General features: G+C 43.5%; 1 long non-coding RNA gene across 1 annotated transcript; it reads right to left on the bottom strand.

Annotated features, from left to right (window-relative positions):
* Window positions 1–9,355: 9,355 nt before the first annotated feature.
* LOC135387132 (uncharacterized) lies at window positions 9,356–10,409 on the bottom strand. The gene is made up of 2 exons (XR_010420882.1): window positions 10,197–10,409; window positions 9,356–9,524 (listed from the first exon to the last, which is right to left on the bottom strand). It is a non-coding gene; the product is annotated as an uncharacterized LOC135387132 (long non-coding RNA).
* Window positions 10,410–16,494: the final 6,085 nt, after the last annotated feature.

Below are 16,494 nucleotides of genomic sequence, written 5' to 3'. Positions count from 1 at the left end.
AGCTGAATAAGATTATCTTCGAAGAACAACGTCGGCGTGCTGAAGTGCAATGAATGCCACAACTACAAATCATGTGTCTGAGTGTCGTCCTGTATGTACTTCAGGTAAGTATGCGTCCTGTGTTACGTACACGAATTATAAAAATGTGGTATCTGTTCACAGTTATGCTTCTTCAAGAGAGTTTCTTTTCGTAAGTGAACCTTTGTATCCTAAGAAGTCTAACTTCTTTGAAGAACAGGAACTTCAAACTGACGATAAGTGAAATCGTATTTTGGATAGGACGCTTTGTTAATTAATGTGAACAGCATTGCAGTATAGTCTGGCTTTGATGGAACGCACTGCAGATGACGAAGGTGGCAAGTTAACTAAAGGCTAGCATCACTCGGCATGTCTCTGGAATAAGAAGTCAACTGTGCAGGTTGTGGTAAGGAGGTACCCTGCACTGGTAAGTTTCAATGGGGTAGGTATTACCGCCGTTCTGTATTATCATTCACGTGTATCCTTCCGACGACACGTGGTGTCAGTGCAGGGGCGGATCCAGTCCGTGTCGCTTTTGTTGTTGTTGTTTGGGGGGGGGCGGTTTGTTTGTCGAAGCCCCTAAGTGGGGGGAGTGGGAGACACCGCTGCTAAACCTACTGTTTTGAGCCGGGGGGGGGGCGATCGCCCAACCGTCCCTCCCCCCGGATCCGCCACTGCATCAGTGTTGAGTTCTAATGCTGTTGTTACTATGTATTTCAGAATTACGAGTCGTTTGCACGGCACATTGGGCAGACAGAGAAAAGAAAGTGCTGCTCCACCTCCACAAAGGATGGATGCACATTGCAAGGAAGACAAAGGGACTAGTTAGAGTAATGATCAGCTCATAAATGAGAATATTATTGATGAACAAGATAGTAAGTAACCGACATAGCACCAATCACTTTTTGCACGCAAAGACATGATTCAAACCACTCATTTTCGTAGCATAGTTTGTTTGGCACAAGAAATTGTTAGTTATAAAAGTATTTTACTTATGATAACGTAACATATCGCCACTGCTCGGACTCCATTACCTATATTTATCTTGCAGATTATGACCCAGCATGAGTAATTCATGCCCTTGCTCATCTGCTGAAGGAGGTGTATCTGACCTTTTCACTTGTGTAAGTGCTCATCTTATTACAGGTGTTTTACAATAGATATATTGGGAAGTGTATACACACATCTATTTTAGGCAAGATATTCTTGTAGGCTCCAAATTGTGAATTGCATATGACAGCAGTTTCTCATATAAGGCAACTACTCTTCTGCCAAGAAAAAAGAAAAATCTAAAGTACATGTACTGCACTTTATGCCTCTGCCAGATGCACTTCAAAAGGCGCGTCTCCCCCTGCTTTCTCATGAAAAAGCAGAAAAGTGGTGGCCGATATGCCAAATTCCTATGCACTGATATGTTAATGTATAGTGACAGATGAACTTCGAATAACTGTTTTGTTTCCTGTTTGTAGGAGTTGGAAGTATATGCCAGGTGATAGTTGCATTGGGTGTGTGGCAACCTTATAATGGAAGAATGTACTTGTACCTGTGGCATCTTACCAGTTGTTTTCATAGGATCATATTAAGCACTGAAAGCTTCCTTTTTCTGTTCTTGCCAATTTGTATCAGAGACACAATAAATGTTTCTTATTTAGATATACTGTTTTGCAACACTTATTTGCATGATCTGCAAGGTGGGGAGACGACTGGAGTAATGTGCATTCCAGGTGAAGGGCATAACTTTTATGCCTTATGTAGCATAACAAGAACTCCCCAATGGAGTTATGCTAGCCTCATGAACGGAGTTACTTTTACACCCGATATCCTGGAGTAATTAGGGAGCTGTATCGGAGTAACTTTTACTCTGTACCATAGGATTAAATTTTACTCCGTAGTTTCCGGAGTTGCAGATACTCTTCAAAAGGGGTGTTATTTTGCACCCCGGAGTTAGGACGTTTTTACCCCCGTAAAGGAGTCGGTGCGACTCCTTTTTTTTCAGAGTGTACCGGACACTCTTTAAGCAGGCACAATCACGTGGCTTTGCCAATCGCATCAAATCCATCGAAATGGATCTCAAGAGTAATCCTAAACAATTTTGGAAACACGTGCGTCTTTCTAAAAACGAAAACAGTCTATGTGCTTTAAACACTAACAGTGGGGTATCTTCTAGTCCAATCTCGGTTTCTAAGCTTTTCGCTACACATTTTTCTTGAGTATAAACCCAGCAACGCACAGCCACTGTACAGCTTGGGACAAAAGTTTACGGAACACGACACTGGCGTATTTCTTCATCGGAGCGGGCCCCTGCTGGCTTTCAGGAAGAGACGGTATAAGAAACGGGTGACTGGCTACTTTATTAATCTCTCAGTATGTGTGTCCGTCCTTGACTGCTGCCAGGGTGTCGCTCCAATGGAGAAATGCGACAACCCGGTGTTCCGTAAACTTTTGCCCAAGCTGTACCACGCGAATTCGAGCTCCATGTCAAAAGCGTCTTATCACCTTCCTTGTACAGCGGTGTCTCACGAGGAGGTCATCGCAGCTATGCGGAAGCTAAAACCTGCTTTGACCCCAGGAGTCGACAAAGTTCCTGCAGTATTCGTTAAAGCCTATACACTCTAAAATATGTACCTCTTAAATCCCCCCTTTATAAGGTAAATTTTTGCAAAAACGCACCCTTTGTTTTATGCGGTACGAAAGAGCCTAGAAGGTACAGCACTTTTAAGGTACTGCCGTCTAACAGTTACCCCCGTATAAGAGGTACAGCCGTGTAAGAGGTAGTGCCGTCTAACAGGTACGCCCGGAGAAGAAGTACTGCCGTCTAACAGGTACAGCCGTTTTAGGGGTACCATCGTCTAAAGGGTACAGCCGCCTAACAGGTACGGCTGTCTAACAGGTGCGCCCGTCCAAGGGGTACAGTACTCTAAGAAGTATACAGTCCACACACAGAATAGAGGATCATGTATTATGCGTTTACGCTTTGGTATCGGTAGTGGTTGTGGTAATACACACTCGCCGAAGTATGCATCTGTAACATGCGCGAAGGTGACTAACGTGTTGCAAGTACATGCGGGACAAAGATCAAGGGCGATCTAAATACTGAACCACGCTTTATTTTACGTTTTGCGATTTCAGCAGCTGCGAAAGTCGTGGCTTTCGGTACGGCTTCGGGAATTCGTTGTCGCCACAACATATATTTTCAGCAGGCCTAACGACTGGCCAAAAGTAGCTGAGTGTGTCAAGTTTTTCACGTAGTAAACTGTCAAGCAGCAGACCAGCGCAAACTCAAGCGGGCCCGACTGTTCCAGCTGCACAGTCTCTCTGTCACTACAGCAAGCAAAGCTCTCCTCTCCGAAAAAGAATTTTGGTCCCGGAGAGACTACCTCTTCGGTGACGGTCTGGAGGGGAACGGCACAATTAGGTCGTGTTTGTGCCATCCAAAAGGAGTGTCTCAAACAAAGGAAGCAGTCCACATCCCGTAGATTTCAGCTCATACTTCGATTTCCTTTACGTAAGAATACGCCCACATCGACGAACGTCGGCGATTGTTTTTCCTTGATGGCTGAAAAAGCCGCCAGGATGTTGATCATCACCACCATCGCTTGATCAAAGCTTTTTCGGAATCTGACCTCGAATTCCAGTATCAGCTGAGAAACAAATGAAGTTAAGATATTAGAGATAAAACTACACTGTCTGCTCGAGCAATAACACCACTCAGCAGAGCAAAGCCGATCACTTCGCTTGATTTATTTCGATCGTATGAATAATTAGTCTTGACGAACTACATTACTAACATGACTAACTACATCGCTACGCCGTTAAGTGAATACGTCATTCTCACCCATGGGTATTTTGCCGCCTGACTACTCTTGGTGCCTGACTTTCCAGCAAAGCAATGTACCAAGGCGATCAGATTTCGCTCAGTATGGAATTATAATTTTATTCCTTACCTGGAGAGCTGGATTCGAAATAATCCATTGGAGGTGGCCATGCCATGGGGTAGTAGTGTTTGTTAATTGTGTGACGGGAGGTATCTACATCGAAAAATATTTCACCGCTACAACAAGGGCGATAACCTTCAGCACTAGACAAGCCTGAAATAATACACTGACGTGGAAAGCTTTTAGGTTGTTATAACCCTCAAGACAATCGCATACGCACTGTGGCAGGCTACTGTTCACTACGCTAACCCCATACATGCATGTTTGGGAAACGGCATGCACGTAGTTGTAGCTGAAATGAACAACGTTAAAGAGATCAAATTCACCATGCGAAGTCGGCGGCATCCTGGTCTCAAATAACGTTCACATGCGGACGCGGCTGTACATATAGCGCATGTTTCTTCCGTAGATATCAAAGGTTCGGCTATCAAGATATGAGGCAAGATAAAACAAAAAAAAGTAACAAACTGACCTGCCTGACCTCATGAAACCACTGGAAGGTGTGACTCGTTGGTACGTCGACAGCTTATCTGTTCCCGGAATGCTCTTTTTCTTTTAGTTTTCATGTTGGCCAAAAGAAAACGCAGCCAAGTGCCGTTTCGGCACGTGAATTAAGGAACTGCGACAAGTTTTATATAGTTGCCGCCAACGAGTCATTTGTCTTACCCATAAAAGCCCGAAAACCGAGACCGACTCGTGAGTCACGAAACATTTCGGTGACGCTCTATTTCCGTGTTTTAGTTGACGTTACGAATATTGACCGATAAAGCAAACACGATTCAGTCCAGTGTCGCCCAAACCGCACCTATCTTGATCTTTTGCACGAAGTGAACTACGTTTTCGCGTTCACATATTCGCTTCGTCTTGCTTCTTGAGCAACTTGGAAGGATACTCTGTCCACCCTTTAACTTGGCGCACCGTGAACGATTTCTCGGTCACGGTGTTCATGTACGCACTATGTGTGACCACTTGGCCGGGTATTCAAATGAAATTCTTCCTACAATGTCCCTGAGCACCGTAGAAGATCGCCGCCGCAGGAAAAACGTTAGTGCGTAACTTTTGTTCTTCACTATTTTTTTTGATTGCGTGTTAGCGCCGCGAAGCAACTGTGGCTATGAGCGGCGTACAGATGTGGATAGCAGGAAGGAGTGGGGGACAGGGCGATTAGTATGCGTCCTGGGACGACTTCAGGGTGAAGTGTGGCGACATTCGTCGGGAATGTATTCGGAAAACCCAGGGGAAACCTCAGACAGTACAGCCAGCAGTAGGATTCGAACCCATCACCTCCCAGTCTACAGCACGACCTTGGTTGCCACCAACGAGCGGACGCCTTAGCCCACTCGGCCATGCCGCTGTGGTTCTTCCACTAACCCTACTAGACGGGGCACGCTCTCCTCAATGGTTTTCAACTTTTCAGAAGTCCGAGGCAGTCTCAAAAAGCTCCCGATTGATGCTGCATGGATGGGAGCGCTATAGCTTTCCCACTCATGAGAAGCATGCGGGGTGACCGCAGCGCTGGGTTGGAGACTTATCGGAAGTGCGAAATAACCCAACTGGGTGTACGCTGTTTTACACCATTAAAAATAAGTAATTGAAAAACACACGCTTAAAATTCCAGTCACCAAAATCCATCCGCTGAAATAAACCGCCGAAAAATTCATCCCTTTGAAATCCACACTTTCGAAATAAATCATAGTTAGGCTTATGTGTACACTATGCCGTGCTACATTGAGTGGGCAACGCAGTGTTTTATGTGGGCGGCAATAAAAGATTAGGGCATTTTGCGATGTTCTGCCTCGCATTTATCGTGTTTCTTCAAATTTATAGCTGGTATTATCGAAATATTGGCAAAATGAAATGTCGCGTATGAATACACCGATCTACAGGTCTCTCACCGGAAAGCAACTGACACGAGGCTATCGGAGGCTATCATCCTATCATTGTCTGTACGAAGCGAGAAGTTACGACGTAAACAACGAGAATTGCCGAGGTAGACCACAATTCTGGACGACACAGACATGTGAGCCTCAAACCCCTCAAAATTAACGAATTCAAACGACTCAAGGAAAAGAGGTGCTGACGTCAGGAATGGAGCGATTGCTGGCGTGAGCACCTCTTTTCTCCGAGTTGTTTGAACTAGTGGTAGTTGTATCTGGTTGTGTTTGTTCAACTTAATATGGCGAGTTGGAGCAATTAAAAACATAGCGAATTTCCGCATATGTATAATTTTCTCTCTGCGGTTGATCTTGACACATAACACTGCCAAGTTTTCCCCTTTCGTGTATCACAGGTTGCTTGTACGGCGTTTAGCTGTGTGTAGAACTATTACACTTCGTGTCTTCGTTTCTTTTTACACCTGTCATTCGCCCCTTCAAGTATCCCGAATCCTTCTCTATACTCTTGCAGCAGAGTGGGAAAGCATAATATGTGAAATTGAAACCTGCCTCCACCCGTCTATGTTACAATATAGGTATTGCACATATGACCCTATAGTTAATTTCTGAACTGCACGCATGCCACAAATCTCTGTTTTATCTTTATTGCGGCTGTGTCTGTAGCGAACCTCGCACAGGAGCATTTCAAGGATGGCCTCCTATGCGGGGAAGCAGCCAAACTGCTGTTTTCTTCTTCTTTTTTCTTTCAAATGGCCGACTGTGTCCTACCCATGCGCCCTACCTATGAGTTGAATTAAACTGAGAGAACATGAGAGAAGAGAAGATAATCCAGAAGATGTCGGTTCGAGTCCTACAGCTGACTAACCGTTTCAGTGACTTTCATCTTTCTTCGTTACTTTCTACGTGAATTAAATTGCCTGTTTTTCAAATAAAATAATAATACTAATAATTTATTTCACCAATGACACTTGGTGAGCGGATACAGACAAAAAGCTGCAAAAACTTCAGCTTGACGAGGTCTGACCCCCCTTTGTACACTCGACAGATACAACAAAGCAATGACAAATAGCAAACCAGACAATGCAACGCGAACAGCAATGACAAAATAGCAAACCAGACGAATTACGGAGTGAGACAATGGTAATGAACACAATGCATAAAACAAAAAAGCTATGAGAACACACGGAATAATATGACTATCCTAGTGAACATACATAGCCTTTATAGAGCGAATTGAAAAACAGCTGATGTTAATGTTGTTTTGGATATGGCAATTGATATGTTGTGGAAGATTATATGAAACCAACTGTGAGCCATAATTAGTTCATGCACACGGTGTGAAGTAGGGCTCATTGTAGCGTAGTGAATAAGGGGTTAATCTCATGGTCAAATTGGCTAGGGCTAGAAATATGTGATTATTTTGCTTTACTGAAGTTGTATATGTAATGGACATACGGTACTTATAGAGATCCATAATTCTGATTAGGCTAAATTTCGTGAAGAGAGATCCTGTTGGGATGTAAAAAGGGAACGTTTGCTATGTGACGAAGTACCTTATTCTGACACAAAAGTAACCTTTCAAGATTTGTTTGCGTTGTGGTTCCCCAAACTAGGTGACAGTATGTGAGGTGAGGGTAAACCAGTGCGTTATAGGTCAAAACTTTTGCCGTAGTTGGAAGGACGTTTCTGTGTCGACCTAAAATGCTGATCACGCGCGATATTTTGTTAGTGATGTAACCGACGTGTTTATCCCACGACATCGTATCAGTGAACCAGATGCCCAGTGACTTCACCTCCTTGACAAAAGATATCGTGCTTGTACCGATAACAATAGATTCGGAGCAGGAAATAGCCTTATGCAGTGGGTGGAAAACAACAGCCTTGGTTTTGAGGGGGTTAATTATCAAATAACCTTTTTTTGTAGACACGTGTAGAAGGTTGATAAGAAGTTGCTCATCTTTGTTGTTAAATCTGTGAGACACTTTCCTTGCAGGAATAGGGCGGTGTCGTCAGCATAAGCTACTATCTTAATGTGGTTCGATAAGGCAAACATGTCATTCACATAGATAATGAAAAGCAGTGGCCCAAGAATGCTCCCTTGTGGTACACCGGTTGTGATGTGGTGTATTCCCGAACACTGCCCCTGATTATCAACAAACTGTTTGCGATGCGGAAGATAAGTGCGTATTAAATATAATGGAACACCGCGGATACCGTAGTGGTCAAGCTTTTAAGAAGAGAACACCGTGATTCAGTAAATCGAAAGCCTTGGTGAAATCGATGAACGACCGAGAGTAATGAGTTTTTCTTTGAACCCGGAAAGGATATATTCTTTCTGGGACAGAAGAGCTAGTTCTGCCGAGCGTTGCTTTCTAAATCCAAACTGAGAATCGGAAAGCATGGAATTCTTTGTTAAAAATGATAAAAGACGGCTATGGATTAATTTCTCTAAACCCTTTGAAAATACTGGTAGGATTGATATGGGCCTATAGTTACTGAGAACACTTGGGTCCCCACCTTTATGTAAAACGACCACTTTTGCAATTTGCATGTCCTTCGGAAACACACCGGAATAAATTATTTTGTTAAAAATAAAAGCTAATACAGGAGCAATTATATCGAGAACGAATTTAATTCGACGGATCTGAAACCCGTCTATATCACAACAACTACTATTCTTGAGGTTTTTAAAAATTGAAATGACCTCCTGTGAATCTGTTGGAAACAGAAAGAAACCGGGTCTTGGCGTGGAACGGTGTGCCAAGTGTATGCCAGGAGAATGTGAACTTGTACCTGTGGAATTGTGTAAGTTTGACAGGGTTGCAAAAAACTGTGAAACTCTCCAGCTAACCGTGCACCAGTTAGAACCGCTCCGCCTACGGCCAACTCCTCGACAGGGCTGTTTTCCCGACTGTAAATTGATTTAAGACTCTTCCATGCAATATTTGGCTTAGCTGAAACATTCTCGTAAACTGTATTGTAATATAGCTTTTTTGCGCTACGTAACTTCGAGTTTACATTGTTTCGGTATTTTTCAAAAATAATTAGATCCTCGGGTGACCTAATTTTTATGAACTTTCTTTAAAGCTTATTTCTAATATTTGACATTTGTCTCAGTTCCTTTATTACCCAAGGTTTACGAATAATAAAGAACCTGTATAATTAACAAACACCTGCAGACCTATACCAATATGCAGGTAATGGGACTGATACTATAATTTACATAAACAGTCTCTAGGATCTAGAAAGGGGGGCGGATGTCCTGTCCACCCCCTCAATTTCCATTGTTACATAAAGCTTCAATTGGCCTTGACAGTGTAGCAGCAAGCTATCCAAGGCAAGACCTCCCCCCGAAAAATCCTGGTGCAAATCTGCTTGCAACAACGTGAAAAGAAGAACTCCAGAACAATGAAACAACCAGAAAACAACAATGGCACTAAAACACTTATACACTCTTGTGCGTTACCTGATTTGGACAAATCTAATGGAGCCACTCAAAACACAGCCTAGTGAGGGCAGGTTTAATATTATGCACTCTATTTGTGTGTACAGAATCCCATATCTTCTCCTTGAAATGCTGCAGACCTATGACCATATACATTACTGATCTTCCTAAGATTGGAGTTGCCTAAATCCTTCTCCCTGGTCAATCTCAGTTTGGGATGTAACAAGTGAACTGAAAATGGAAAATTACAATTAACAATACTATGAGTGAGTAGAACTGTACATTGTTTAACAACGTAATCAAATCTAGAACTATTTGGTTTAAAAATAAGGTCAATGAGGGGCTGTAGTAGTTCTTACATGTCATGATTCATAGACAACTTTTATAACCTAAGAATAGGTTCATCATAGGGCTGTACACTGTCGCACAATGATTTTGAACAGTAAGCGAGATATGAATGACCTAGCGTGAAATAAATAGAGCGTAATACACTAAAACAGTTCTAAGTAAGAGCAGGGAGCAGGCTTTCAAAAGGTTTTGACAAATGTTCTGAATGTGACGTCCCCCATGAAGATGGTCGTCCATAATTACACTGAGGTGATTTCATCAGCCTGCAGTATAAGTTTACCATGAATAGCAAGATTAAGTGTAATCCTTCGTAATTTAGATAATGTGCTACGAAAAACAATTGCACAAGTTTCATGTATGTTTAACATAATTTTGTTTTGTCTAAACCACTAAATCAGTGTATTCTGAATTATCTTCAGCATGCCATCGAATTTGTGCGACACTTGTGTCGGGCATAAAGAAATTGATGTCATCAGCATACATTACACATTTGGAATTGTTGAGCCCCCTCTGAAGATCATAATTGTATGAAGGAAATTAATATTGGTCCCAAACCTGAGCTCTGTGGGACTCCTATAGAGGTACACAGAGGCTGGGAGGGAACATTGTTACGTACAGCTGCTTGTGTTTGTGAAGACAGGTAACTGCTGCAAAACTCTGAAAATAAAAATGAAGGCATGACCATGGAAGCCATTTTTGTCAACACGATCTTGTGGTTTATCGTGTCAAATGTTTTGTTTTAGTATAGAAAGATGCCATCAGGGAAGGTTACAAGGATATCTTTGAACACGTTATTAATAAATTTTGTGGCAATTAGTACAGCGGAAGAAGTGGATTGCTTTTCTCGAAAGCCATGTTGCTCGGAAGAAAAAAGCTGAAACATTTCTGAAAAAGAATTGACTCTAACACTAACAAGTTTTTCAAAGACTGTGTTAATTACGGATAGTACAGACATGCGCCTGTAATTATGATAATCATTTCGGTCGCCACTCTTATATATGGGAACAACCTTGGCCTTTGTTTAGTACACGTATCAGAATACTTGCCTACATCAATAGAATGGTTATACAAAAGTGTTAGTGCGTCACCCAGAACATCAAAACTGTTGCTAACAACAGTAACCGTATCTAACCAGAATTCCTCAAGATAAGCTTTTAGTAATATTGTTTTAAATCCCAATTTTTGTTGTTGCTGAATTACGATACCTGTGCTTCCTAAAATGCAAAAGGTAGTATATGTTTTCTTACCTCTAGAGTAGGAATAGGATTTTTGCTTTAATAAGTTTAAACATGTCGATGTCATCCAAGGACACGTCGGATGGTCAAAACGTAAATACTGAGGAATACAGGGTGTTTATTTTTAGCATTTACAGAATTTTTATAAACAGCCATGAGTGCAGTATAGATGTTGTATTTTGATGTTGAGTTCTACGGCCAGTCGGATACCCTCTGGTATTGAACTCCCAGATGACTAATTACCTTAGACTCATTAATTAACTTTTGAATTAGTGGATTTCAGGGAAAAGCGAGATAGCATATTGAGAAACTATCCTCGCTGAATGCTATTCCACGTTTTAAAATGCTGAAAAATGCACATGCGTTATAGTATGCATCCCAGAATTTTCATACACAAATGAGCCTAAATGGGGGGTTCTTGCAAGTTACCACTGCTTCTTTGTCTCAGAAAACACTTTCGTCTACAACCTTTGGTCTGTTGGTAACCGTTTCTATTTGTACCAGTCCTCTCAGTGTTTGTCCGCACGCAAGAGGGCGATAGTGCCACGTACCCTGTGCGCCGAGGCGTTCCGCAGGGCAGTGTTCTGAGCCCCCTCTTGTTCAATGTCATCATGGCACACCTGCCCCTTCAACTGCCTAACCATACCCACATCACCATATATGCGGATGATATTTGCATATGGACTTCTGCTGTGCGGCGGGATACCATACAACGTCGCCTGCTATCTGCTCTAGACGCTACTGTGTCATATCTCGCTGATCGAGGGCTATCGGTATCGCCAACCAAAACCGTGGCTATGGCATTCACGCGGCGCTCATTCTGCAGCTACCCCCTCTTCTTGACAGGATCAAGACTGCCGTTTGTTGCCTGGTATAAGTACCTTGGTGTCATCATTGATCGGGGTCTGACATGGTCTCGACAGATTACTGCCCTCGGTGCCACCACAGGCTCTTATGTTAACGTGCTGCGCCGCCTCAGTGGGTCCTCTTGGGGTCCTTCTTGCACCGACCTCCTCCAAGTACACAACTCTCTTATAATGGGCACTTTACGCTACTGCTTGCCTGTGTTGCACGGTATTTCCCCATTCAAGGAACGGCAACTACTTAATCTTCAGGCTCGTAGCCTGCGCACTTGCTTGGGAGTTCCGAAGACTACGGAAACCTTCTCTGCTATCGCCGAGGCGCGGGTTCCTTCCGTGCTTATCATCCGGGACACGGCAACCCTCCAAACTTACACACGCTGTCTTGCACGGCACCCATGTCACCATCTTCGGGATGTTACGCAGCATTGCCCTGCTTCTGCGTACGGCCAAGCTGTTCTGCGACTACAGGGACAAATCCCACCATCGCATACCTTGGTCTCCTATACAGAGCCGCTGTGGACCTTAAGTCTGCCCCCAGTGCACACATCTGTTCCTGGTCTCCTGAAAAAGAGCCATGTCCCAGCTGTTGTGGCATGCCAACTAACGCTGCAACATCTCTAGTCCCTGCACTCAAATCGAATGGAGATTTACACTGACGGCTCGGTGGCATCCGATGGGTCATCATCTGCATTTTACATTCCTGAGGAAGCATACGAACGCGGTTTCAAGCTGCTGCCCACGCTTTCATCAACCGAAGCAGAAGCCGTTGCTATCTTATCTGCTCTGCGGTAGATCTCTTCGTCGACACCAAGAGCGTGGACTATCCTTTCGGATAGTAAGTCAGCCTTGGAGGCCGTGGCATCGTATTCGCCCAAGGTTATCAATGACATCTACACGGAGATCGTTTGCCTGCACGCCAAACTATACTATACGTCTAATAATATACTAAACTATACGTCTCTAGGTCACAGTGTGTGGTTCCAGTGGATTCCGGGCCACGTTGGTATCTTGGGGAATGCCATCGCCGATTCTGCGGCCAGGTCTGCTCGTGCTGCTGGGCCTGTCACTTCTGTCCAACTTACCCAGTCTGCCTGTCAGCTAGCCATTCGCCGATACTGCAGAAATAGCTCTCAGGCCTTCTTTCAAGACGCTGCCAGGACCAACCCTTTTCTGCACTCGATTGACCCTACGATGACCCACACACTGGTAGGCCGCTACCCCAGGGAGGAAGAGTCCCTGCTTCATAGGCTGCGACTGAATGTGGCGCGGACTCCACTGCTCCTCTTTAAGATGGGCCACCTTTCGTCGCCCAACTGCCCCACCTGTCATGTTGACGGAGACATCCCGCACTTACTCCTCTACTGCACTCGTTACCACCAACATCGTCTCCTCCTACGATCGCGCATCGCTCGCCTGACGGTTTCGGACTTATCTCTAGCTACGCTGCTCGGCCCCACACAGTACAGTCAGGTGACAAAGGCACTTGCCCAGTTTCTGCGGTCCTGTGGCCTTCTGGGTGAACTGTGACCAGTTTCATGTTTGCTTTCCTCTTTGTTCTTTTGTTTTTCTTTTTATTTATTTGTTTTCCTTTTTCTTTGCCTTTATTTTTTCCCTTTTTTCCTGGGAATAGCAAGCCGCCATACCGGTGGCTAACCTTTCCCTCTTATTTTTTATATATAATAAACATATTCCCCTCCCCCCTCTCAGTGTCTGAGTGATACATAATGCTACTGGCGACTTCTTCAACTGGCTGGTATCTAAAATTCCAAATATCCAAAATTCTACCCCTCAATAACAGTGGCATACTTTGCTCGGGTAACAATTGCTGCTGGCAGTGATTTGAAAGTTGACCATACATTGCTCACTATGGAACATTACCAGAAGTGGACCTACACCCGGTGAGACAATGCTATGGAGAATAAGGCAATCCAACTGACCTTAGACAACTAAGCAATGTACCCAGTCTGGCGCTGTTTGGATCCCTGATGTTGTTGTGCAGAAAAATCCCAGTTCACACCAAATCAGAACCAAAGTGATACACAATACATTAAAGCATTCATCCATAAATTGTTGCATGTTACCATAATTAAGAGGGGCAGAAAAAAATGTCATGTTGTGGTCTTGAACAGCTGCCAGGGAATGCTCATCATTGATGAGTTGGACTTGATTTTCATTGAACGAAACAAAAGGACAAAAGGAGGCAAGGGAGCTGATGTAACTTTGAGTGACTAAGAGTGACTAACTAACTAAGAGTGACTTTTCCTTTAGTTTGAGAAGCAGGGAACGAGACGCCAACACAACATACAAGAAGTCTACCTACCTGCAGCAGCATTGTCGCAAGCAACATGCAGGTGTAGTGCTCATAGTCACAGTGAGATATTACATACTGCTTTGCACCAGTGTATGACTACAGATGGCTTTCAAATCACGGCTTTCCTAAACAATGTTCACAAAAAGGGCCAGCAAAGAGCATCATGCTGCTTAGCTGCCTCCATATACAGCCAGGTCATTACAGAATTCTTTATTACAAGTTGCTGATTGTTTCTGTCCACACTTATTGTCAGTAGGCCTGTGGCCCAAAAGGGGGTGGTTCCCTCTGTTTTCACGGTAGATGCATGGACGGTGTTATGCAAGAGCATATTGCGGAATTATAAATTGAAAATTCTCATTTTGCATTCTAAATTCCAATTTTAAGTTCAAGTGTTAAATGAATCATTAGGATTCTGATTTTATGTTCAAAATTCCAAATTGCACAGCCAAACTCTGAATTGGAAATTCTCATTTTATATTATAAATTCATATTCTAAATTAAAGTGTAAAATTTATCATAATTCTGATTTTATGTTCAGAATTCCCAATTGCAGAGCAAAATTCTGAAACCAACTAAAGACCATGACATGAAATTTTTGTGTACAAAATTACCAAGTTTGCATGCAAATAATCCTGTTCAATTAGTGCCATTAGGTTAATTACTATGAGATGTAAATATGAACTAACAATGTGTTGTGCAATTTTAAATATTATACAGGTGACCATGAATTTTATTCTCCAGCTGCTGCTTTCAGATTTCTCATTAGGCACCCTCTTTATCTGTCCTAATTGCTGTCCGTGTTTCTATGATGTAGAAAGGGCAGGAAGTTCATACCAATGTATGTATGCTGCCACGATTCCATTGCATTATTTGTCCGTGCACCAAGGTTTCCCTGTTGGTTCAATGTTAACGGAGGGTACTGCCCATACATCCAGATGTTTTCGAAGTAGACTACAAAAGCCCCCACCCCTGGCACCTGGCGTGCAGTAGGTTTGAGTAGGCCCCATGCCATCCGCACAAAAGTGGCTAGCACAAACGCCAGTGTTACAGTCTTTCTCACAAACACACACACACATTTTCTTTGTATCTGTATGCTGCCGCTAGTCCACAGGCCTGCACATTGCGCCATACAGCCTGCCCACAATGGGAATGGCACCCTCTATGCCGGGCAGACACGAACACAGCCTGCAACGCACCAATCGAGCGCCTGTTCAAAATCACTTCTCGTCAAGTCCAAGGATAACGCAAGGTCTTAATCTTGCATTTCCTGCAGAAACCGTCGAAAGGCATGTTCAAAGGTGTCCCAGCTCCTTCCCGGCATCAAGAAGAAAGCCACGATTAAGTGCTTGCCATCCTTGTCAACACTAATAGTCAATATTTGGTCGAAAATATGTGGGCAAGTGAAGAATGCTCTGTCCACGAAAACCTTGAAAATTCTCATTTTATATTCTAAATTCCAATTCTGAATTATAGTGTGAAATTTATCATTATAATTCTGATTTTATGTTCAAAATTCCAAATTGCAGAGCCAAATTCTTAATTGAAAATCCTGATTAAATACAATGCAATTCTCATTTTTTGTTAAATTTCAATTTCTAAATTGAAGTGTAAAATCTGTGATTGAAAATTCTCATTTTGTGTTTGTATAATGTGCAGCTGATACGGTCCTTCATGTACCAAGTTAGGGTTGCATTATTTGTTGTTGCACCACTTTCTATTCCTAGTTCCTGAGCAAGTAGGGCCCTGTGCATGCAGGTGTCTCAAAAATAGGCTGCAGGTGCCCCCAGACACCCTGAATGCAGTTGCCTTCAGTAGATCCCACACTGTCTGCCCAAAAGCAAGTGGCACAAATGTGCACATATTTTCATTGTGGGTGTAAGCAGCTGCCAGTCCACAGGCCTGCACATTTCTGAAAATGACACCCGCTTCGCAGGCAAAAAACACTGCCTGCAGTGCACCAGTTAGTGCCTGTTGAAGCTATGTTTCACTAGCAATTTCTCCCTGAGGCTTCAAAATGAAAATTGATGCACCTATCCAGCTATGATGTAGAAAGGGCAGGAAGTCCATACCAATGTATGTATGCTGCTACGATTCCATTGCATTATTTGTTCATGCACCAAGGTTTCCCTGTTAGTTCAATGTTAACGGAGGGTACTGCCCATACATCCACATGTTTTCGAAGTAAGTAGTATGTAGGGGTATCGAGGGAGATCGGATGTGAGTTAGATCTATGTGTGTCTGGTTCGAACCCCACAGCGTCTGGGACACCGTCGCGTATTTTCCCTGCGCGACGCCAGTGCGGAGGGTTGTCCGAGCGCTTATCGGCGGGGGGAGGGCAGCGTGCGCGCTTACTAGCTCACATTTTTCAGCCTGGGCCAACTTCTTTCGTCATTTTTCAATCTGCACCGACTTTTTTCGCAACTTTTTTCCAGTGCGCGACAGGC

The sequence above is a fragment of the Ornithodoros turicata genome, chromosome 3, assembly GCF_037126465.1.
Source record: "Ornithodoros turicata isolate Travis chromosome 3, ASM3712646v1, whole genome shotgun sequence".
Classification (NCBI taxonomy): Eukaryota; Metazoa; Arthropoda; class Arachnida; order Ixodida; family Argasidae; genus Ornithodoros; species Ornithodoros turicata.
The sequence above is the reverse complement of the archived record's forward strand: the minus strand, read 5'-3'. Positions and strand labels throughout refer to the sequence as shown.